A 24,207-nucleotide genomic window follows, 5' to 3' on the forward strand; every position below is an offset into this window, starting at 1 on the left:
TACCAATATAACAACTATTATTATCACGAAAACTCTCGTACAGTTTTGTATCCTTAACCAAGAGTCAGGTTTTCTGCTTTGCATAGTCTGTCCTGAGAACGTGACAGTCAACTATTGGGGTCAACGTACAGTTATTATTACGGTATATTTATCAGTATCGCTTGAGCATGGAGCACAAGAACGAAAACAAGGTATCAAGATTGCGTTAAGTCGAACGCAAAGCCAACCAAACAGTTTTAAATATTCCTATTTTCTTAAAAATGGGGTTCCGCTTTTAGCTATCCACAGAGAAAAAAGTTCCTTGTCAGTGATATTTTTACAGTGTCTAGCAATAAGATATATATATATATATCTTATTAGACGTTTTGTTGTGTATTATTGCTGAGTATTTTTACTAGTTGTGCCGTATTTAGTAAAAATACTCAGCGATACTACACAACCAAACGTCTAATGAGCTATTTATTATCCAACCCGCCAAACTGTTACTTCAGGAGGCGGGACGAAATTGACGCGTTGTCGTGTTCCTGTTTCTATTTTCTTCAATAAATGAAAAAGTTTCCTGGTCGTCTAGCTTTTTTTTCTTCGTTCGATTCAACTAATAAACTTAAATCTATATTTGCCATCCCATTCCGACTCTTCGTCGTCAGAAATATGATTCAAATTGTCCGTCACCTTTTTTCCCGTAACTTTAATCCAATTCTTCGCTTGCGCGATGCAAGAAAACCTGTCTAACCGGCTTTCTGGAGTACAAATACCGCGTGATATTTGTACTCGTCTTTGGCGTTATTTGTCCTCTACGAATTGTAGTTGGATAACAAAAACGGATAACTGAGATACAAGCATGAGAGCAATAGTTAAATTAATTCAACATAATAATACGTTCTTGGGCGGGACGTTCAAAACATACGTTCATCAAAAGCATAACATTGACTCGTATAACGAGTACTGTGCGCAAACTGAAGCACACGTTTAGCATTACGTAATTATTTCTGTATTACTTTGCTGTCGCCATTATCCGAAGTCATTTCTTCGTCAGTAGAATCCTGAGGAGTGCTTTCAATCGGGAGGGTCTCGTGAAGATACTTGAGCAGGCCTCCATCAGCAAAGTCATCCACTGTGTGTCCCTGGCCAGTCATTACTTATCTAGCGGTCAGTAATCCCTCCACACACACAGGACCCCGGGCGTGGATACGACCCGTGCTGATACCTACTTTAGCACCTAAATAAAATAATGGTGTTTATTTAGTATCCTGTACCTTTGAAGGACTCGATGAATTCCCATCTCCGCCACCTATAGCAAGTTCCGCGACACACTATGCTCCTACGCAGGGCAAGAAAACCCACGATAATCAACAGGTAGAAAAACGGGCAAAGTGCATCCACGACCAAAGCACTGGAGCTATACCGGGGTTTCAAGGTTCTAATGGACTCATGGGTGTACCTGGAAGGTAGGAGTCCCGATGCGCGCATAATTTCCCCTCTCTTTGTAAAACGACCTTTTCAGGTCGACAACATTCAAATGTTCAGAATCACTTTTGGAAAACTGCCTAAATCCAAAGAATCGTCATGGCATTATATGTTTTCCGTGGCTAGATACTCCACTTCTTCGTCATTCTCCCCGCTTGAATGCAAACGCGTAAATACGCAGTATGAGCCATTTCACATAAGAGCGCGGAAATTCGTGACAGCGTCCCTATCCCTCTTTCCACCGCCTTTGAAAAATCCTACCTATGGGTATCTAATTAGATTAGCCCTTTCACTCCCAAGATATCATTAGCAATTCTCCTCAAAGGCAGCAATACAAATAGTATGAAACTAGTTCGGAGAATTTGGTATTGGATCAATAAATAATTCCCTAAGGAGAAATTCTGGGGCCCGTTTTCCGAAAGTCCCATTAACTGAACAGGCCCGAAGCCATATTTTACAATCAAAATTTAGAGAATAGATTCGCAGGTTCTGGCACTCTAACCAGTACATTTTGTTCCTTTAGCTGATAGTTTTATTGCGCAATTTACAAATCTTCTGAAACCCCACATTGAATGACAACATATTCCTCCTATAGGAAACAGTAGCCGCAAAAACAGAACAGCTTTACCGACCCGTTAATTTCACTGTAACTTCGAGAAACGGGCCCCGAGTCAATGATGGAAGTTAAAGGTTTACAAGCTTCTAAATTCCAAATGACTACATAAAAAGAATACGAAAGGTGCCACGCTACACGAAGAACACTGGGAATGGAGGATGTCATCATCATTACGGTGTCAAAATAAGAAATCCAATCCCATAACTGCCGTAGTTGCGCGCCTGCAACCTGTTTCCCGGACCTCTGATATCTATGAGCAAAAGTATCCCTTTTTACCAATTAAGGATCGTCGCAGGTTACATTTTTTTTGCTTCAAGCCTCCCGAAAATTCGACAAGATTTTTATTTCCCTTCGGGATAATCTTTTAACCCTTCACAATCCATAACTAGAACCCTTGTTACTGGTACCGAAGCAAATTTCTCCTCCCATCGGGTTCTAATCAATTTTGCGCTCCACGAACTGAATCTTTTATTTGACCTAATTAACGGCAATCGTGTTCCTGTAATAGCTAAGCACACTGTTTCATACTTACCCAGGCCAAAGGTATACCCATCGGAAAATCTAGTGCTTGTGTTATGGAAGACACACGCACTATCCACAGCTTTAAGAAAGTGATCAGCAGTCCCCTCTAAAAATAAAATATTTTGATAAGGGGCTTTTAGTAATCGGCACAACGCAAACCATAAATGCATCTTGCGCGGCTTACAAATTTGTGAACTGAGCAATATGTAGTATAACATAAAACTTTGGAAAACATAAGAAAGCTGTCTATATTTTTCTGCGTTGCGCAGCTTACGTAGGTTCGCTTTAACGATTCTACAAACAAACAAACAAACAAACATACGAAACAACACAGTGTAGAGATGATGGCCAACAGAAATGACCTCTAAAAACGGACCTTACAATCATTGAAAGAAATGCCCCATACTGGAAACAAACGGACGTTGAATTGTTATAATGAAAACTTTAGCAAACGCTTAGTCAACATATGCGGCAAATTAAAATGGCGCGTGGCGTTAACATTGAAAGACTAATGTTTTTTACATGTAGCTAGCGGTGGATATTCACCTCGCTGCATAGCCACCCTCACTCGGTGAATAGCTCTTAAATATCACGAGAATTACCAAAAACACTGATATAATCTTCATCACACTGTCATAGCTCCGCGAAATCATTGCGATCAAAACAGAGCTGAGAAGAACCCTGATTACGAAGAGATTAAGTAAGATATTCTTACCATTATCAGTGGTAATGACATCAGCGTGGGAGCTTCCACATTGATGGATGCGATCAATGGCTTCCTCTGTAGTCCTGACTACTTCCACTGTACACTCTAACTCGCTGTATTCTTTCTTCGTAGTCTTGGCCAGAGCCGGTAAAGTCTTGACCAACTTGAGTCCGGCGTGAACTATTACCTCAAAAGAAAATCAATTAAAAAAACAAATAAAATTAATACGAGAAATAAGAACAAAATTAGCAAACGGAGTCAGTTGGTGAGTTGGTGGTCTTAATAAGGACGCACATTTTGTCCAGCATGAGTAATGAGCGAACTTACGTAGGTTAGCGACGAACAAAAAAAGCGTTCTGATTGAAAAAAAAAAAAAAATAAATAAAAAAATGATAATAATAATAATAAAACAGCTTCGCACTTCAATTTCACTCAAAGCTGTGTTTTCATAGTTTTGTCAAATTTGGGGATTTTGACGCTTAAACGCATAGAGCGATGAAAAACAAAAAACAAAAACAAAGACAAAATAAATTCAATTGCGCAGAATAACACAAAAATTCATAACTTACTCCTTTTTCCCTGAGAGCTTTCAGCATGTGTTCCAGAAATGGTGACCTAATAAGATCCCTGTGGACTAAAAGAGTCTCCATAGCATTGCAAGCTGCAAGGTAGTCACATTTGGAATCCATTATTACAAAGGAAGAATAGAGTATACTGCAACCAAAATACAGATGATCGATGCCGAGAAATCACGTTTAACAGATGTACCGTACGAGCATGATCACCACAACGAAATGTTTGTCTCGGCAATCATTAAGCCAAAACGGAAAGCCACTGAAGAACGGTTTGGTTTAAGGATATTACCCATGAGATCTCGGTAAATATTCGTTGATGACCAACATTTTCAGCTTTGCTGGGCCGAATACGTTCTGCGCGTTTAAACATCTAGTTGAATAGGGGGAGTTATCAAATGGTTTTTGGGAAAAAAAGCCAAAATTTTCGTATTTCACGATCCTTGAAGTAAAGTAAATCCATGTGGTAAAGTTGATCCCCACAAAAGCACCACAAGTAGTATCAAGGAAGTTATCGCTGAAGATTGCAAAATGCGGGTTCTTGTCGCGTTAATCGCACCCGAATCAAGAATAATTGGTTAGAAGAATGCTCCAAGTTTTTTGGACCAATCACCGAGCGAAGTTAAGCACAACGAATGCAACCGTGGGTTATTACTACTTCCAATCAAAAATCGAGCAGAATCGGCAATGAAACGCTTTTTCACCAAGCATGAGGTACAATAATGAGTTAAATAATGCTCACCAATCTTTGTGGCCATTTCAAGATCTGCATCTTTGTCGACATACACGTGGCAAATTCCCTAAGCATGCCAAGAACAGGAATTTCTTTACTCTGTCTGAATGCGCTCAATCATCTCACTGGAGCCTCGAAGGATGATTACATCCAGGTATTTATCCAACTGATTAAGATGATTTACCTCTTCTCGAGTACTGACCTAACAGTAACAATAACATTTACACAGTCAGTATATAAAGACTACAGGACTGACACGGGTGTGATCGGCTCACAGAGTTCGATCACAGATCTGTGGCACGGCTTCTACGAGAAATGATCGCCGGTGAGAAGGGAGAGGAGGTTTGGGAAGGGTAGACGCCAAACCTTCCCAATTCAACGCTCTTCGTACCATCGCGCGTCATTTATTAGAGAAATTTCCACTTGAGTGTGAAAAGAAATTCGGAATTGTCTTCATCTTGGTTTAATTTACTGCGCCTTGTCCTTGGTCCAGAAAACTCGTACCACTTCCTCGACCAATCGGATCCAAAACTACAACCAGAGGCGAGATGGTCGCTCAACCGCTTGCTTTTTTTTATTTGAGCCGTCATTGGCTCCTTGTGATTACTTGAGTTTTGTTTTACGATACCCAATCGAAAAGCGGTCTGAGAGAACTTCTGGAACAGGGTACCCACTTTGCTTATTCATGTTTTGGAAAGCAAAAGAATTGCGAAGTTCATCCCTAAGTAATTACTGAGAGCATCAAAGACATACTGAAACCTAATTAGTCCACATTCAGCGTGCGAAGTAAATTGCAAGGCAGTAAAACTCTGAATCAAAGTCAATGGCTGCGAGGAGGTCAGTCAATGGTAGTCAATAGAAAATTTAAATTGAGAGCAGAAAATTGATGTATGAAAAGTTTATAAGGGCCCGTTTAATGTTTTAATCCTTCAGAAAAAGTTACTGCTGCCGGTTTACTATCACGAAATTATTTGACTCTCTCTACAAATGACAGTAAAAATTGTAAACATTTACTGACGTCTGTTGAGGCGAAAAAACAACAAGGATGTTGGATTAGTGTCAGCTAATCAGCCTAAGCACCGTCACAAAACTTACCAAACTGACAGCTTGGGGGAGGGGGAGGGGGGAACGTACATGGACAAAGCCTCAGCAACAAGACTGTGAAGACATCTGTTGCTGTGATAAGCTTCTTTACCACCATTCAGAAGCAAACCGTTGCCTGTGCTGATGGCTAAACAGGCCACCTTGGAGAAAAAAATTCCAGCTTATGAAGAGACAAATACATGAACAAACAAAACCAGAGGGAAAAAATCCCTTTCGTTTTCCATGGGTAAGGCTCAAAATCCCTGGTTTTATAAAAGCAGGATTTTTATGTTTTCAGATTACTTTGGATCAAGAAGAAGTCAACAGGAACACACAAAAAAAGAAAAAACAAAACAAAACAAGGCGAACGAACGAACAAATACTTTTCATATCTAAACACCAGGTAAGTCAACTTCTAAATCTTACAATACTTTGTAAGGAATAGGATGAGAAACATTTAAACCTACTACAGCTGTACCTACACTAAAGCAGCTGGGCAAGATCCAAAAATCACAAGAAGCCCTCCAATTGGAATAGTTTCTTGTTTCAGCTTTCAACCATAAGCAATTTTGGTTCGTTTTAGCACACGACCCAAGATGTTGTGCGAGTAATTCGCAATCTGTCTCAGTCCCTGAGAAAGGTTTTCAAGGTTGGACGGACGGTGTCAAAAGTAATCTGTCCATCATAAGGGCACTTAAGTGTCTCTCAAACCGAGCATAGTCCAGATCTTTGAAGTCTGCATCTAGAATTTGATCCTTGCGTTCGATAAGAAGGTCGGCTAATTTGTAAATGATTCTGACCCGCTAGACAAAACACGTAAAAGAAAAACAAAGGCGCACCATTTAAACTGCAGTACTGCGCGTGACGTTTGAATGTTGAAATGATACATGAGGCGCGAGAAGACTCAGCTTCAAGTCGTGCTCTAAACCTAGGCCGAGGCAATAAGAGAGAGAAGATGTTGGCAAAAGCCGAACACTACCCCTCAACCAAAGGGAATTCTGGGTTATTTTGGTCAAACATCTCGTCGACAACCATTCCGTGCATTTTTTTTGCCTATAAGTCTGGATAATTTGAAATGGTCCAAAGAAGCCTGCAGAACAGACATTATTTGTTTGGCGTTTTTCAGTGGAACGGAGGTAAGCGCGAGACAAGCGCGGAGTGCCAGTCGCGTGTGAGGGGAGAAACGTGTTACTTCACGCTCGCCTCGCGTTTGCCTCCGTTCGTCTGAACAGCACAAAAGGATTCCGCCTGCTCTGCAGGCTAGACCTGAACATGGAAATTAAATTAATAGCATACAACTGTTCGGCCTTAAGCATTTTCAATAGTCTACAGCCGTACCTGGTCAGCGGTCAGTGCTTGCAGAGCTCTTCCCCCTTTGCGAGCTATGAAAAAAGCGATTTAATAAAAGAAACCTAAAAACACATTTACGCAGAAAAAAAAGGAAAGCAGAATTACAGCAAGCAATTCTATAAAACTAGTATATCCCGAGGAGAAGGTGCAAATTTACAGTCACAGGATCAACCTGGACCACTTGGAATATCATCACGCGCGAGTTACCACAAATTTTCAGGAGGGAGGGGGGAATGGGGGAAGTTACTGAAAGGCTTAACCAGACACTGTAGTCACTAAAAACACTCGGTATCTAGTTCAGGATGCACACTGAATGAAAACGCTGATATGGCATTTTTACAAAAACTGCCCCCAATCTGGCATCTAAAATCAATAATTTCACAGAACCCTATGTGGACATCCCAATCTCCTCTTTAACTGTTTGATTTCAGGATCCTGTCCCTCCAGCGTTTCTTAATGTTTAAGTTAAGGTCGAGATCAACTCTGTATCAGATAGCCATTAGAGTTTGAGAATTCTAAACATAAAAGTATCGCAATCAAGTCTCGATCTAATATAAAGCGCTCTCCGATTGGCCTGCTGCCTTAAGTTTCCAACCAATCACTATAAGGTAAACTACAACATGACGATGACATGGACTAAGGTACAATCTGACGTACCTGCCGCAGCCTGATTCTCTACAGATGGCCCTGGTTCTTCGACCATAATGAAGAATGCTCCAACTTTTCGGCTATTCAGGACTTGACGAATGACGTAATCACTTCCTGTACCATTGGCTATAACTACACTCGTAGTGCTCTTTGGTACCCAGGCTGCAGCCTGAACAGCCATAAAGAAGGTAAAAATAAAATGGTTAAGTTACGAGAGTTGAAATAATTCATCGTTATTGTGTAAACCTTTTTCTCTGAGAGCAAATCGAAGACACGTCCTGCGAAACTGTTTCGATCTCTCTTTCTCAAAGATTCAAACGTAAACTTGCCTTTGTAAAGGAATCATAACACGATTTTTGACTCGTACTAAATTTAGCATAAAGCCCCGTTCACACCGTGCTGTGACTTTCTGTCATCGTTCTGCCTTGCGTCCACACTAATCCGAAAAAATTCTCCACTGAAAACAGAGATTTTCAAACTACAGATAATTTTAAAAACGGCACTATAGGCCATACGGTAACTAAAATGTACTCAGAGAATAATTGAAAAGAGGTAGCTGTGTACGGATAGTCCAAAATTGAAAGGATTTCGCTGCATGTAAATTTCAGTACCTGTCTGCCTGCCTTGAAGTTTACCTCAAGATTTAGTATCTTTCTCGTTTGTACTTTTTTGTGATTTTATTGAATCAAAAAGACTGGTCTTTCACCATGTTTTTGAATGACAACTTGTTCCTTGTAAATGGGAATTTCAATGCTGCGTTCCAATAAAATTTACCTGACCTCCCCTTTAAGAGTATCCGGTGCTCTAACAATCCTCGCTCATGGACGGTCAATTTTCTAAAGTTCCCCCTTCATACTCTTTGCAAACATGTTTCAAACTACTGGAAGTACACACTTTCACTTTAGACTCCATGCCTCCCCTGCCAACTCGTGACTTTTCTCCAAATTCAATGTTACTGACGTCCGCTGGCCTGAACGTGTCTAGAAGGCGAGACTCAGGCAAGTCGGGAGGGCCGCTGTAAATGCCCTGTATATCTGATAATATCAACAGCAAAAATCTGCCTTCATTTCCACTGATAGCAAGGAAGATAAACTATCATTGTCCTTTACACTTATCACCTGATGAAAACAACGAGAATCGAATCTTTTTTAAGAGCAGTGGAATAACAGTCACGTTATTATCAAATCCACATTTACGTTGAAGCTTAACAGTAACATCAGGAAGTCCAGGGTTGTCACTAGAAAATGTAATAGGTGTCTGATCTGAACTGAGTAGGTGGCTGCACAACACGCCCCTCAAGGGGGGTCTGGGGGTGTGTTCCCCTGGAAAAATTTGAAATTTGAAACTCTCTGAGATGCATTTTCCAGCATTCTGGGGCATGTTTGAGCAGCATTTTTTTTAGCCAGACATTGATGTTAAATTCAATTTCCCTGTTTATCGCTATAAAAATCCTCTGGACACAAGCTTCACGTTTTTATTTAAAATAAGGGTATGTTTCATTCATCAAAGTATTTCCTCTCATCTCTAAACATAACAACTGATAAATATCTGGAAATCACTCACCAAATGCTGCAAGGTTTGCAAAATCACGGAACATTCACCTTAGTTTATTTTTTAATTAGGATTGTCTGAGGGGTTTAATGACAAGTATTCCAAAAGGTCCATATTTGGTGAGCATTCTAACATTGCAAAATCCTTAAAAAAAACCAACAATCTAGCAGCAACTTTGACGGCCACGTGTATGGTTGGAATGACATTTTAAATCGCAGAACTTAATGTTCACGTATCTCTGTCGAAGTCATAAACAAAAGAACAAAATTTTCCTTCAAAATTGTTGTCATGTCTCTGTCGGATAACGTAAATTATATGTTCTATTCTGCGATTCTACAAAAGCAGTTAAAGTCTCTCTGTCCCGAACCAGAAAGAACATATTCCAATGAGGAGTTAAATTATTTAACGGTACATGTTTACAACAAAGGAAAATCTTCCTGCCTTTGAAATCTTAAGAGTGGAATGGACACAACAGTTTCAGCAAGGTGAAAAGATCTTTATAGACACTTCCTTCTCCAACCCTCTGAAAGCTCTTTTGAAAGTATGTAGTGGATCAGCGATAATTTGCCACAGTATTTTACCAAATGGGGCCAGTTTATCTTGGTATTAAATGCTTCAGGAGTGTTATATCCGGGTATCCATGGATATTGCAGGCTTGGCTGCAAAGCCGGAGGACGTTTTGATACGTTGGATCTGACTAATTTTGGTGTAAACTCTTCTTGTATATTGGAGTCTGTTCCGTTACAATTAAAGACTTTGCGACACTACAAATTGGCGACGAGGATAAAAGACAATCGGATAACAGGCCAAGATGAGTTTTGAAAGGTTTTCGTTGTCACCAGTTAATTTAGAGGCGACAAACTTGGCGGATGAGTGGAAGTTTTGGCTCGATGCTTTCGACAACTACCGAATTGCTACGAAATTAGATAAGGAAAGCGACGACGTTCAAAAAGCTACTCTTCTACATCTTGCGGGGACGGGAGTCCAGCGTTTGCTCTCAGGTTTGCCGGGAGAGAACAAGAAATTTGAGGAAGTTAAACAAGCGTTGAGTGCACATTTTCAGCCGAAGAGAAACAAGTGGGCAGAGAGGCACAAGTTTCAAAAACGTGCTCAACTTCAACATGAATCACTTGATACCTTCATTGCAGAGTTACGTATGCTGAGTTTAACATGCGACTTTGGGGAAGCAACTGATGATAATATTCTTGGTCAAGTTATAGAGAAGTGTTCTGACGGATATCTACGAGAAAAGCTACTACAACAAGGAGAGACTCTTACACTGGAAAAAGCCCAGACGCTCGGGAGAGCAATTGAATCTGCAAAGAAGGATACACAGCTACTTGGGGGTCACGGGGCCCAAAACGTTCCTGGAAAATCTGATGTTAATGCGGTAAGATCTTCAGTAAATAAAGCGAAAGAAAAAGCCTGCTTTCGATGTGGAAAAACGGATCATCTTGCTAATAACGAAAGGTGCAAAGCTAGGAATGCACAGTGCATAAAATGTAAGAAGACTGGTCACTTTTGGAAATATTGCAGATCAAGAGAATCAGAGAATAAAGAAGATGTAAAGTTTGTCCAGCCAGTCCAGCAACAGTCAGATAAGTCTAACCCTGAATATGTTTTGTATACTACTAATAATGAGGGGCTGGGTGTTGAAACTGATGTTGAAATCAATGGTAAACTTGTTCAAATGATGATTGACACTGGCTGTGCTAAAACCTTGATCCCGAAACAGTGGTTTAGAAACAACCTGAACATTCCTCTTAACCCAACCAATGTCAAGTTCTCAGCTTTTGGTGGAGGAGACCTCAAGTGTTTAGGAGTATTTGATGCTAAACTGAGATGCAATAAGATGGAAGTAATGGAGCCAGTGTATGTGATCGATGTGGAAGGTCCCCCCCTGTTGGGAAGAAGCGCCCTGTCCACCCTCAACCTTGTAAAAAATCCATGCAGTAGGGGAGAGCCCAACCAAAGCGAGGGAGAAGATCTATGAGGAGTATGAAAATCTCTTCAAGGAAGAGCTCGGAGACTTTAAGAATTATGAGTACAAAATTAAAATCAATTCAGATGTCCCTCCCAAGGTACAGAAACAAAGGCCAGTCCCAGCACCCTTAGAGGAGAGATTGAAACAAGAAATAGAGCGAATGATCCAAGAAGATGTGATTGAAGAAGCGACAGGAGCATCGTGGATATCACCTGTGCAGATTGTCTACAAGGGGAATGGAGAATTGAGAGTGTGCGTTGATCTCAGGGAAGCTAATAAAGCAGTGATAAGAGAGCGGTTTCCAATTCCTAGAATCCAAGACCTGTTACGGCAACTGAGTGGGGCTCGGATGTTTTCGACTCTGGATCTAAGGAAAGCATATTGGCAGGTTCGCCTAGCGGAAGAATCTAGAGAAATTACATCGTTCATAGCCGCAGGCAAAGTGTATCAGTTCAAAAGGCTGCCCTTCGGACTTGCGTCAGCACCAGAGGTGTACCAAAGGGTCATGAGCATAGTGTGTGAAGGCTTATCAGGTGTGCTTAGCTACTTTGATGATGTTGTGGTGTACGGGTCAACACCAGAAGAACACTGGAAGAATCTTCGTGCAGTTATGGCTAAACTTCAAGACTGTGGCCTTCGTCTCAATGCAGACAAGTGTGCCTTGGGCATGTGTGAGCTGAAATTTCTAGGACACGTCATCTCTGCTGAGGGCATTAAGCCTGACCCTGACAAGGTAAAAGCCATTGCAGATGCACCAGTACCTCAAAACCAAGCTGAGCTGAGATCATTTCTGGGAAGCATTACATACCTTACACAGTTTGTTTCCAACCTTGCAACAGTGATCACCCCCTTACGATATCTTACGCAGAAGGGTGTGGTGTGGAAATGGAGTACAACAGAATCCAATGCCTTTGAGGAAGTTAAAGAGCTTCTGATTAAAGCACCATGCCTTGCACACTACTCATTGGAAGCCGAGACCAAACTTGTAGTAGATGCCAGCCCAGTCGGTCTTGGGTGTGTCTTGCTGCAAAATGTTGACAGCCGTTGGCAGCCCATATCTTATGCGTCCAGAAGTCTAACTGCTGCAGAGAAGAGATATTCGCAGATCGAACGAGAGGCAATGGCTGTGCTGTTCGGATTGCAGAAGATGCATTCTTACATTTATGGTCGCCACGTTGTCGTCTCGACTGATCATAAACCACTGCTTGGCGTATTCAATAAAAACACTCAATCAATTCGCCTTGAACGGATTGCTTTGAGATGTCAGGACTATGACTTCACACTCACTTATGAACCTGGATCTGAGAACATTGCAGATGGACTGTCAAGATTACCTTTGAACGCTACTGTTACAGAAACAAGTTTTGTTGAGGAGCATGTACACTTTGTCAAAAGTGCTGATGCTTTGCTCTCAATAGATGAAATAAAAGAGGCTGGAGAGTCTGACCCTGAATTACTAGAGGTGGTGAAGGTACTTGATGGAACCCAGAACCTGGTAAATAATAAATGGAAACATTTTAAAGATGAACTGAGCTTTGCACAGGGCCTACTGTGGCGAGGTCGACGAATTTATGTTCCTGAGAAGTTGAGAAAAAAGGCATTGACCTTGGCACATGAGGCTCATCAAGGTATTGTGCGTTGCAAGCAACGCCTTCGTAGAATTCTGTTCTGGCCGGGGATGGACTCTGACGTTGAAGACTACTGCCGAAATTGCGAGACATGTGTGCGCCTTCAGCCACTACGACGAGACACACCTAATACAGCAACTCCTCTTCCCGATTACTGCTGGGAGAAGTGTGCCCTTGACCTGGTGGGTCCATTTCCTGGAGAGATCTACATCATGACTGTTGTTGATTACAGAAGCAAATGGCCCGAGGCTATTGTTCTTAAGCGTATTACAAGTGAGAGTATAGTCACTGCACTTGCAGATATATTTGCACGATTTGGAAATCCAAAAGTTCTGATCACGGACAATGGACGTCAGTTCGTAGCTGAGGAATTCCAAGACTTCATGAAGGCAAATGGAATACAGCACAGAAGAGTATCACCCTATTTTCCACAAGCAAATGGGCAGGTCGAAAGATTTCATAGGTACCTAAAGCACAGTATCAGAGCAGCAGAGTTAGATGGTCTATCCTGGACAGAGGTTCTGCCCACAATCCTGCAAGTTTACAGATCCACTCCACATGCCGGGACTAAAATGACCCCGGCTAAACTGTTTCTCAACAGAGAGATAACAACAAAGTTGCCAACAGTACCAGAAATGGATCAGAACAACCCTGAAGAGAGGTACAAGGAATACCAGAGGAAATTATGTGAGTATACTGATGCCAAGCGACATGCACAACAACATAACCTAGTACCTGGGGATATTGTATTTGTAGCAAATACAAAATCTGGAAAATTGATTCCCACGTTTGGTCATCAGAAGTATGTCATTGTTCGTAGCAAAGGACCAGATACTTTTGAACTTGTCAATGCTGAGACTGGACAACATCTCACTCGTAATGTGAAGTTTCTTAGTAGAGTTCCACGCATGGAGCTACCAGTTAATGATGACAATGACAACGGCTGCTTGGAGTCGGAAGAGTTCGCTGGGGCAGCGATGCCTCCTTTGGATCAACTCGGATCTACAGTCTCGGATGATAGGAATCCCGCAGATAGTGGTCCTCCCGACTCAGCAATGGAATTGAGACGTTCAACTCGAACACCAAAGCCAAAGAGAGATGCTGACTTTGTTTATGACTAGAACATTGTTTTAGTTCTTCTATGTTAAGTTGCGTTGTTAGAGTGGACTTTGAACTTTAAATAGGTTAGGATGGGATGTTATATCCGGGTATCCATGGATATTGCAGGCTTGGCTGCAAAGCCGGAGGACGTTTTGATACGTTGGATCTGACTAATTTTGGTGTAAACTCTTCTTGTATATTGGAGTCTGTTCCGTTACAATTAAAGACTTTGCGACACTACAAGGAGCTTCACAATTATAATATTTGACAGCGATCGAAACTACCTCTTATCTTGGTGGCTCTCTTTTTTTGCTAGATTTTGTCTTCTTCGATTGACTTGACAAGTAATCGCGAAGAGATCGCTTTCTTCGCTGGCCATCATTTTCGATTTTTGAAGCATCAACGCACATGTGAATTGCGATGGTTTCGTGCTTTATGACGGTGACGCATTTATATTACTCAAGTAAACTGTCAACACCACTGATAGTTTTTGCACAATAGTTCCTGTACAAGTTTTCAGTTTTTTCCTTCTTCCATAACATCAGATATATACAAGAGAATGATCACTAAAGTAAGTCTCAGATTTACAAAAAAGATTTCTTGGGAAGACAAATCTCACTATTACAAAATTTCTGGTCATAAAGTAGGCGGCGTAAAATGGCCTGACAGCCGGCGGGTTTCCGCCGCCTACCGGCTCCTAATGACAACACTGGGAAGTCACAGAGGAAAGTTAAGTAAAACCCCAAAGCAATTCCGTATTACTTTCAGCACACAATAATTGAGAATTGCTCCAAAAATTTTATCTACAGCTAAGATTCCTACATGCTTAGAACACCTGTAGACTTGTATTTGTCATGTTGAGGATTCAGTGATTGTTCTCAATTTTGTCAGTGGCTATTTGCTGGATCAAAAAAGTGCACAATTTGTTTTTGTCAGTAAAAAGTTTTCCACGCGTTTTTTTCACTCCAAATTGCATCCTATGTCGTTTGATTACCGATAAATAGATGTTGAGAATTTGAGAATTTAGCGTCACATCAAGCTAAAAACTCTCTGACTGATAAGTAATGTCTGCAGCTCCTACGATCTGATGAACACTGAATGATGGTTAACCCTACGGGTGACAAGCATCTAATTCTTCTTACAATAATTATGACTGCTGAATCAAACATTACAGTACTGAGAATAAAGCAAATGATCACCAACTGCAGAAGCTACTGATCGTTCAACAAACTCTCCTAGTCAGTACCGTAATGGTGAACAGTGTGGAGAATTTGCTTACTGATATTGTAAGGACAAGATATCTGTTAATCTCTTCTAAAAGTCCATTGACTAAGATTATAAACAAGACTTTCACTACTAGGCTGCTTTCTGTAACAAAATTCCAAATTTTTTTTACTAGAAGAACAGCTCGTACTGAGTGACTATTTTGCAGGACTGTTTACAATGAGCATGCAACAAGGCTTTGGAATCAACATAAACATGGACATTGACAGGAACAGCAAACAATCCTATGAGTGAGATTAATTCAGACCAAGACAGAGTCACCAAGGAAACTAAAGATAAATTGTGATAAATAATTGTGCTTAGAATTGGTGGACCCTTGAACTCCAAGAAGTGATCAACATGTAACTTCCCCCAATAAAATTCAATGATATCCAGCTAACAGGTAAAGAGAATACTCAAAACTTATCAAGTAGAATTTGTGATTGTGATCTAACACCAAATTCTTGTAACTAATTTACAAGGAAATGTGTAGCAGCTAGAGGGGAGAATTAGCAATCAGATCTTAGGATTAAGGGTTAAAAGCTAAAAATGCCAGGCTGACACAATGCAGCTATGTACTAATGCCAAAAAATGCATGACAAGCTAAAATACTAGGTCAATCTCCAATATACCAGAGCATAATATAAACATTTCACTCGCTGATCCACAAATTAAAGGTAATGTTCTCAAAGTTTGACAATAAAATAAACATGTACATGCTGTACTTCAATTGGGCCTCTTAAGTTTAAGGAAACTGCTAAAATTAATACATATTTTTTAGAGTTCTTGGAATTGATAATAACCGGGAAACAGATGGTAAAGTTTCAACATTAAATTTTTGTCTTCACTAACTACAACTTCTTGTGCCAACTTATAACCTCTCTAAATGGTGCTAAGTAACTCAATTAGGGATTTGTGATTGAAAATGTTACTTACTGGTGCCCGGGCCATCTTATCAAGTTGCGAGAAAAGTGCATGTAAGAGAAGGAGACAGTGACACAGTTAGAAAAGTCAATTGTTTAGCTTTTAACTACATTCTCACTGAGCTAAATTCTACATAAAACTTTGTCTTAAGTTGAACTGTTTAACAAAATTTTATTTAGGTTGTCTATGATGATGAGTTTCATGTTTTTTTGGCTACTCTGTTCATACAATTGGACAATTTCTTTGGTTCCTTTGGCATGCAAATTCCACAATAATGTACATATAGCTTACTCATCAGCTTTCTGACAACCCAGCTGTCAAATTATTTTCAGTTCCACTTCATTATGTGGCTACCAACAAGTCCTCCAGTACATGGAGAATCTTAGAAGAATAAGTTACATGTATGCAACTGGGATCAAGTGGATGGGTGGTGCACAGTCTACCTCTTTTTGCGATTTGAGCATAATGAAGACCAAACAAGACTGAGTAATTATGAAGAATAACTTATACATGAGGTTTCAAGTGGAACGATAGGTGCATGCATACTGTCCCATGCACTAAAAACAAAACAGAGCTGTACAGCCCAAGAAAACTTGAATGAAACTACAGCAATGGATGAGTGTATCAAGAAATTTTTTACACTATCTTTCCCCCTCACCCATTACCCCTCCAGAGACAGTGACATTTTACCACTAGGCCAGGGGAAAGGACACAGCCTTTCATCCTATGCTCCCCATTTCCCAATTGCTATAATATCCAACAGAAATTATCACTGAAACCTCTTTTATCTGCTCTCTTCAGAAATCAATGATTTTCTGCCTTAAAAAAACATATCATGATATATGCCCATGGGAGGAAATCACTGTTTAATGGTCACAAATGATTTCTATCAATTTGACTTCAGTGTTGTGTAGTTCCAAATGATATCAACACTCATACAGCAGAAGAGACCCCACTAGCCTGCAAACACTCTGACCCTGACGTGTTATCAGCACTGTGGCCAAGCATTTCTTCAACCATGGGCAAGTTTAATGCCTTGAGGAAGGCAAGCCATCTACTTGACAAATCGACAGTGGTTTAGTGTGTTCTGTACACTTATCAACAATGATATTTGTCATCACAGAAGTCAAAATGTTGTGGATGCAAGGGGCTGTCAACAAATTTTGATCACTGTGAAAATGAATATTGTTGTAGATAAGAGTACAGACCAAACTTAACTACTATCAATTAATTTGTTTTAACCATAATATCAATGACAAATAAATTGATTCTATCAGTCCGTGACTCGATCACTGCATGAGCAGCACTGTTTGTAACTCTCATGGACGGTGGCAAATTGGGCATTATGCCATTGGGACACTTAGAGAGTGACAAATTGGGACACTAACAATCATTGCCAGATCCCTTGAAGACCTCATTAGCTCACATTGCTCACTAAGACCTCATTATTGTCCCACTAGCAAAGTCATGCAGAAGCACCTGTAAATTGATGGTCTGCTATTATTGATGATGATTTGATACAGTGTAGTGTGATCATGCAGGTGAATATATTCTTGAGAAGGACTCTGATGATCAGATGACCTTCTGCTAAGGTTGTCAAAATGTCAGTCCGCCTGACTGTCTACAACTGTGCTTCTCAAGTCTACCCTCACCTTAACAATCAGAATACACAATCTAATATTTCCCCTACAATCAGCATTCAAATTAGTTCACACATCATGTTTGAAGAGTTCCATAATACAGTATTTATGTGAAGAGTAACAGTCCTGTTTCTATCACACTCTAAACAATTAACAGACCCACCTCCCCCCCCATTCAATGTTAGCCAAATGTTCATGGAATCATGATACAACATTTTTTTGGGGGGAGGGGGTGGGGGGGGGCCCAAAATGGTGAACTTAGCGAGGGCAAGAGAGATAAAATTGAAGCAATTAGGTATTAAAAAGATCAATGTGTCAACAATTTTGTTGCCAATTGTAGATTCAAATCATAAACTGTAAAATGGATTTGATTGTACTCACCCCAGCCAAATCTAGATCCATGCCTGGAGATGATGCTACCACATCATTCTCATTTATAATGGGAATACAGTTCATAGAGATTAATTCCTCCACTGTTGATCTCAATTATCCAGTGAGTATTTATCAGAAACATCCTGTTTTGTTATCAGCACCTGACGAGCACAATTAATTCTTTCAATAATTCTAGCTACCATAATGACAAAATTAACATTCTGTGTATTTCATACTGATAACAATAACTTTATTTATTGTGAACAAAACACTTAGCTGCAAAGCTCATGTATGGGTTTTACATACAAGATAATCAGATAATTTACAATAATAGCACTATTTGTCCCCCCCCCCCACCCTCAGAAACAGGACTGCACTAATGGTCCTTCACTAAAATTACTAGTCAAAATTAGAGCTTAAAAACTGAAAAACTACAAACAAAAACCCCAAAAAGCAGAAAAACTAAAACTGAAAATATTAAAAACTATAACTTAAAAATGAAAAACAAAAAACTACAAACTGCAGTGTATGCTTGAAAACTACACTCGTGCTTCAAAATGTGTGATATTACAGTACACTGACTCTGAGAGAGGAAAGTGGAACAGGGGTGAGGAGTGAGGGGCAAGATGGGAAAGTATCAAAAACGATGAACTCCCTTTTCCAACAAAACATACATACATACATACAGAGCAACTGAAAGAAAACAAGAAGCAAGTGGAACTTGAACTGCAAACAACTTCTACACAGTCTGCTTTAAGTATTGTGGTCATGATTTAAGATTCAGATACTGCTTGATGAAACACTTGTCTGAAGAGAATTTTTCACAAGTCATCGATCAATGAAACACCAATATTATGGCACAAACTGATGACTCATCACTGTATTAAAACAAATGCTTGTCAATTCAAGAAGAACACTGATGGCATTTTAAGTGATAACTCCCTCTCCTTTAAGATGAATTTTACTGACTAATTGATCAAACGTTGTGCAAAAACAGTTTTCATACTACACTGTATTACTTCTTACCCCGAGTATCACTTGATACAGTAAAGAGGGTTGCATGTGAGTATTGTTTTTTGTTTTTTTCTTAAAGCATAAATGTCAAAAATAATTATCATAACTCCTGGTTTGTAGGGTTCTTTATGAAATGTGAAGAGCTTAAACCAACCAGCCATGTTGGTGTTTTTGAGTTGCAAGATCTTTGGAAATTTGGAAATCTATGAGATTCAGTTAAACCTTTCACTGCCAGGATCTCAATAAAAATTCCCCATAAAAATCTTATGTCGATAGTTTTGAGAATTTGGTATTGGTCAACTGATAATCCCCTAGTTGATATTTTTCTCTATTCTTGACACTTTTCTGCTTCACATTGTATTTGATATAATTGTAAGGAGACATTCTGTTTTGGAACTCTTGGGAAAAACAGTTAATTAGACTGAGAAACCATAAAAACACTTGACTGTACATAGTCACTAATGAGATCTTTGTTTGCCTTTAATTTTTCTTCCTAGAGACAAAACTTGGGTCTTCTCTGAACTAACAAGTTCCTTCACTTGTGGCAAGACAAAGTGAAATTTGGATATTAAATTTTGTGATCAGAGATTTCCTCATTATTTCTACTGGGAATCATACCAAATGATCCCCCAATAAAAAATCTCTTAATAACACTAAGTTTGAATTTTGAAGCAAACTAATCTCTTGCAATAATCTTTAAAACATACCTGACCACATGTGAGGCCATACTGCTGAAACATAGCTTCATAGAGTGATAACAATCCTCCCTGTCCTACAGCAGCACATGCTCTTGGTTCAATATAAGGCCTTGACTGCAAGAACACAGTGTTGCTGATATTGAGTACAGTTCTAATAGGTCCTGATGAGGCTCATGGTTGAAAAAGACATTGTTCTGTGCATAACTGCATCCAGGGATGTAGTCTAGCAGCGCCCCGTCGCCCTGATGCCTTACTTTTGCTCTTGGCCAACTCTGGAATCTTAGTTTTTTCACAAAAAGTAAATGCTGAGCACCCTGGATTTCACAATTTAATGGCACTAGCCTCCCCTGGATTTCACTGTTTCAGAGGACTGGGCTCCCTTCAATTTTTTTAGAGCACAGCCTTGGAGTCTGCATATCTTTAAGACATACCTGCATGTGTACAACATAAAAAAAGGCAGCACATTCCTCTCACATTTATTTAAAGACCCCAAGTGTTGGTCTGTTCTAGGACTTCAACCCTTGACCTCTGCACGGCAGAGACACAAAAAAGAGATTGGTGGAAGAGGTTGAAAGGCAATAGGTGAAAATGAGGTTGGTTGAGGAAAAAAAGGGATTAATACAGTTTACAAAGGTTTAAGTTGGAAAATTCAAGCAGAACTTTTTCAACATTCACAGACATGGGATTGAAATTTTCCACCAGGGTGCTTTTTAAGGGTTAAGTCATCTAGTTGTTACGCTTTCATAAGTGCTGTGCATAGAATACCTTCAGGACATCTTGTGGGCTTGAGTGTTTGACGTACGCTCTGAGAGAGAAGTAACTCATGTCTAAGTTTCTGTTTGCCAAAAGCTACAGCACCACTTGTGACCAGAAGCATTTGCCTTCCACTATTCTGTAACTCAGACACCTAAAAGGTAACAAGAACAATAATTGTTTTCAAATACAAAAATTTCATTGCAAAAACAAATACAAAATAAAACCAGTCTTTTCCAATATCAGCCTCAGATTTCTTTATAATTAGCCATGTGAAGTTGGTAAATACATGTACTTCTTGCTAAACCAGTTTAAGTTATGGTTTTTTTTTTTCCACTCAGAGTTATAGCCTGCTTGCATCACTTTGCAAGCCACATTAAAAAAAAGTACATAACTCTTATTTACCGAATTCAAGATCTATACTATAATAAAGACGAGGTTTTTTTCTGTTCAGAGGGCCCAAGTGTGTGGGGCATAAATCCGAGGGAAAAAGGAGGTTCCAAAACTTACATACAAACCAAGAAAACAAAATCAGCAAAATATTTATTATATCTCTAGGTTTGAACAGAGAGGGAAGATTTTCTTTTTTAACATAAGATTGAATTTAGCAGGCCATACAATGAAGTATGGCCCACTAAACTGACCAATCATAGTGCATGTGCTAACTGAAAGATGCAAGAAGATAAGATGAATATTTTCTACTTGTAATTACCTGTTACTTTAGCTAAGAGAAAAATTTAAAAATTACTTGATATAATTTAACATATAAAAATATACATGAAAAAATTATGCTTGGCTGATTGGCTAAAAATGAATGCATTTTTCAGGTAAAACCAGTGCAAAGAGTAACATGAGCCCAAATTACAAATAGCACATGCACTGTCAAAATTTTGTCTGTCTTGACTATCCATAATGCTTTTATCATGTAAATTACTAACAAGTGAAAAACATTGTATTTTTGGAGCAACTGCACAATACCCTGCCACTCAGTTACATGTCATTGAATAAGAATAGCCTCTATTGTCAAGAAGGAAGATAACACAATAGAGGCTATTCTTATTCAATGACATGTCTTGGGAGTCAAGCTGAGGTAAGTTAATTTCTAGACAACTTTTTCATGAAGATGTTTCCATGAAGCTTTCCTGGTAGATAAGGGACAAAATAAAGCACCTACGGTAAAAGCCTTGGAAGCATTAACTAAGAATAAGTGCTGTGAATTAATTTAACAACTGAGCAAATTTTTGTGCCATTATCTTTTGGCCTAGTAATAAAATACTCAATGCTCGGTTAAGATTGCCAAATATTTGGATGGTTATTTTTCTGGCATTTAAAAACTAAAACATTGAATTGGGCATGAAATAACACAGGAGAAAAACACTTGGCCAGCATCCAGACATCTTGACCTCACACTACATCGTTTACATACAAACACACTGAATACTAAAAATAACTTACGAAGACTTAAGAATCAGAAGCGGAGGTGGGAGAGAAATATATCATGGCTCAAAATTAAAATCAATATTTTTTGTCATATTCTTAGTTCGTTTCATCGTTTCCCTGAAAGATTTTAACCGCTTGCCGTCCTGATATTGAAAATTTTGTTATTTGGGGTAGGGTTGGGTGAACGCACGCGTGTGAGGGTGTAATTATAGTAACAAAAAACGTGATTTTTTGAGGATCGAATGAAGCTGTACAGAGTTACAGCGAGAGATGAAATATTATGATCTTAAATGGAGAGGAATCAAACTGGATCGCAATCATGTATCACAGGGCGACATATCTTATTAGCTTAACAGGTACATGTATTTCTCGGTACTCGTAAGCTACTCTATGGCAACTCATTATCAAATTTGATTTAGCGCCTTACTTGTTCAACGATAGAGGCAAGTCTTCCAAAAGCAACACCGCATTCGTCATCTCTAGTGATAATAGCTGATCCAAGCTTAACCACAACCCTTTTTGCTTTTCTTTTCAATTCGGATCGAAACGCAATTCCATTTGCGCTGTTTGTGTGAGAAGATCTTATCGTTCTTTTGTCGAGTGTAGAAAAAGTTCTCCCATGACAACAAAATTTCGCCCAGCGAAGGAGAAAGTTAAGAACCCCGTTTTGAGTATTCAGTACTGGCATTCCTTTACCGTCGAATGTACACGCTCTTCTTGCTCCCTTACATTAACACAAAGCAGCGATTATTCGGCCATCAGGCATCGACTTACGTACGTGGCCTTGGACATCGGGACAGGAAGTGTGCATTCACGTGTCAATGCGCATGAACGAGACTAGAGTCCGACCGGAAGTTTGTTGAGCTAATTGAAAAAGTGACGCGAAGGTTTCGAAAACCTGTAATGGCAATGACGTCAACCAGCCTGCTTCTCTAAGGCTGCTATGCAACAGACCAGGAATTGACAGTGTTAATCTTTTACTTTTTCGCCTAGTTTTGTATTTTGAAACTTCAATTTTATTTTCTGAATGAGAAGAGCTGTTTGTTCAAGTGAGCATGCGTTGTTGAGGAACAAACTGAACCGATAATACGCTGTAGTTCATTACTTGGAGCCATGGTGCCTAGTGGTACATGAATAATAGCATTTAACCTGTGGATTATGTTCAAATCAAGAAATGATCTCTGCTTGTGAGCTGCAATTAAAAGAAATCGCAGAAAAGAAGCGCACAAAAATTCAATCAGTTAAACACCTAGCTCTCAATATGTGGCCTCGTAACTGAGTGGGCGCTCAGTGGTCAATCTGGTAATAAATTTCCGGTGATTATTATCAAATGAGTAAAATGCAACACCTCTCTTCATCCATCCCCACCCCTCCCCCCACCGCTCCATTGTTATTAGTCATTTAGTACACCATAAGAGTTTGTCTTTTCCTCTCAGGCTCAGATCCAACCCAAGTGTCAGAGTTGTTTATCACTAACAGGATATCCTTGCGAGGAGCTCCCTCGAAGATAACTCGCAACTTCTTACAGTGTTAATGCCCTGTTGTGTCCTTATCGTTGCTGTCACTGGTAAGAGCATAGCCTTTTGTACTGAAAGGCCCTCTTCTTTCCCTCTTATACATTAATGATATTTTCCGCTCCTCTAGTTACCTCTCTTTCATTCTCTTTGCTGACGATACCAATATTTTTTTTCGTCATAAAGACTTGGCTACTCTAGAAAACATTGTTAATCAAGAGCTTTCTCATGTATTCTCCTGGGTTAATGCAAACAAGCTTACTATCCACCCTGACAAGTCCAAATGCATTATCTTCCATCCATGGCGTAAACAGATTGATCTCTCCAAAGTTAACATCTACATAAATAACACTCCTGTAACCCGGGTGGAGAAATGTACATTTCTTGGAATTATCATTCATGAAAATCTCTCATGGAAACATCATATTATTACTATCTGTGATAAAGTCGCTAAGGTTATAGGAATTTTACGTAAATCAAGACGATATCTACCCTCGCATACCCTAAAAACTTTATATAATTCTCTTTTCCTACCATACATTAATTATTGTAATTTGACTTGGGGGTCTACATTTGCCTCCTACCTCGAACCACTTTATATACTACAAAAGAAAGCCATTCGTATTAT

General features: G+C 39.6%; 1 long non-coding RNA gene and 1 pseudogene across 2 annotated transcripts; one reads left to right on the top strand and one right to left on the bottom strand.

The window, feature by feature from the left end:
• Positions 1–22,869, bottom strand: LOC111330477 (delta-1-pyrroline-5-carboxylate synthase-like; annotated as a pseudogene). Its single transcript, XR_016000347.1, has 15 exons — positions 22,493–22,869; positions 20,638–20,779; positions 19,882–19,986; positions 18,170–18,321; positions 16,161–16,175; positions 8,592–8,815; positions 7,707–7,866; positions 7,038–7,081; positions 6,178–6,502; positions 5,712–5,860; positions 4,626–4,818; positions 3,881–4,002; positions 3,321–3,498; positions 2,616–2,711; positions 1–1,219 (listed from the first exon to the last, which is right to left on the bottom strand). The product of XR_016000347.1 is annotated as a delta-1-pyrroline-5-carboxylate synthase-like (transcript).
• On the top strand, positions 21,928–24,011 carry LOC148742623 (uncharacterized). Its single transcript, XR_016000346.1, has 2 exons — positions 21,928–22,421; positions 23,502–24,011. It is a non-coding gene; the product is annotated as an uncharacterized LOC148742623 (long non-coding RNA).
• Positions 24,012–24,207: the final 196 nt, after the last annotated feature.

The sequence above is a fragment of the Stylophora pistillata genome, chromosome 1, assembly GCF_964205215.1.
Source record: "Stylophora pistillata chromosome 1, jaStyPist1.2, whole genome shotgun sequence".
NCBI classification, from domain to species: domain Eukaryota; kingdom Metazoa; phylum Cnidaria; class Anthozoa; order Scleractinia; family Pocilloporidae; genus Stylophora; species Stylophora pistillata.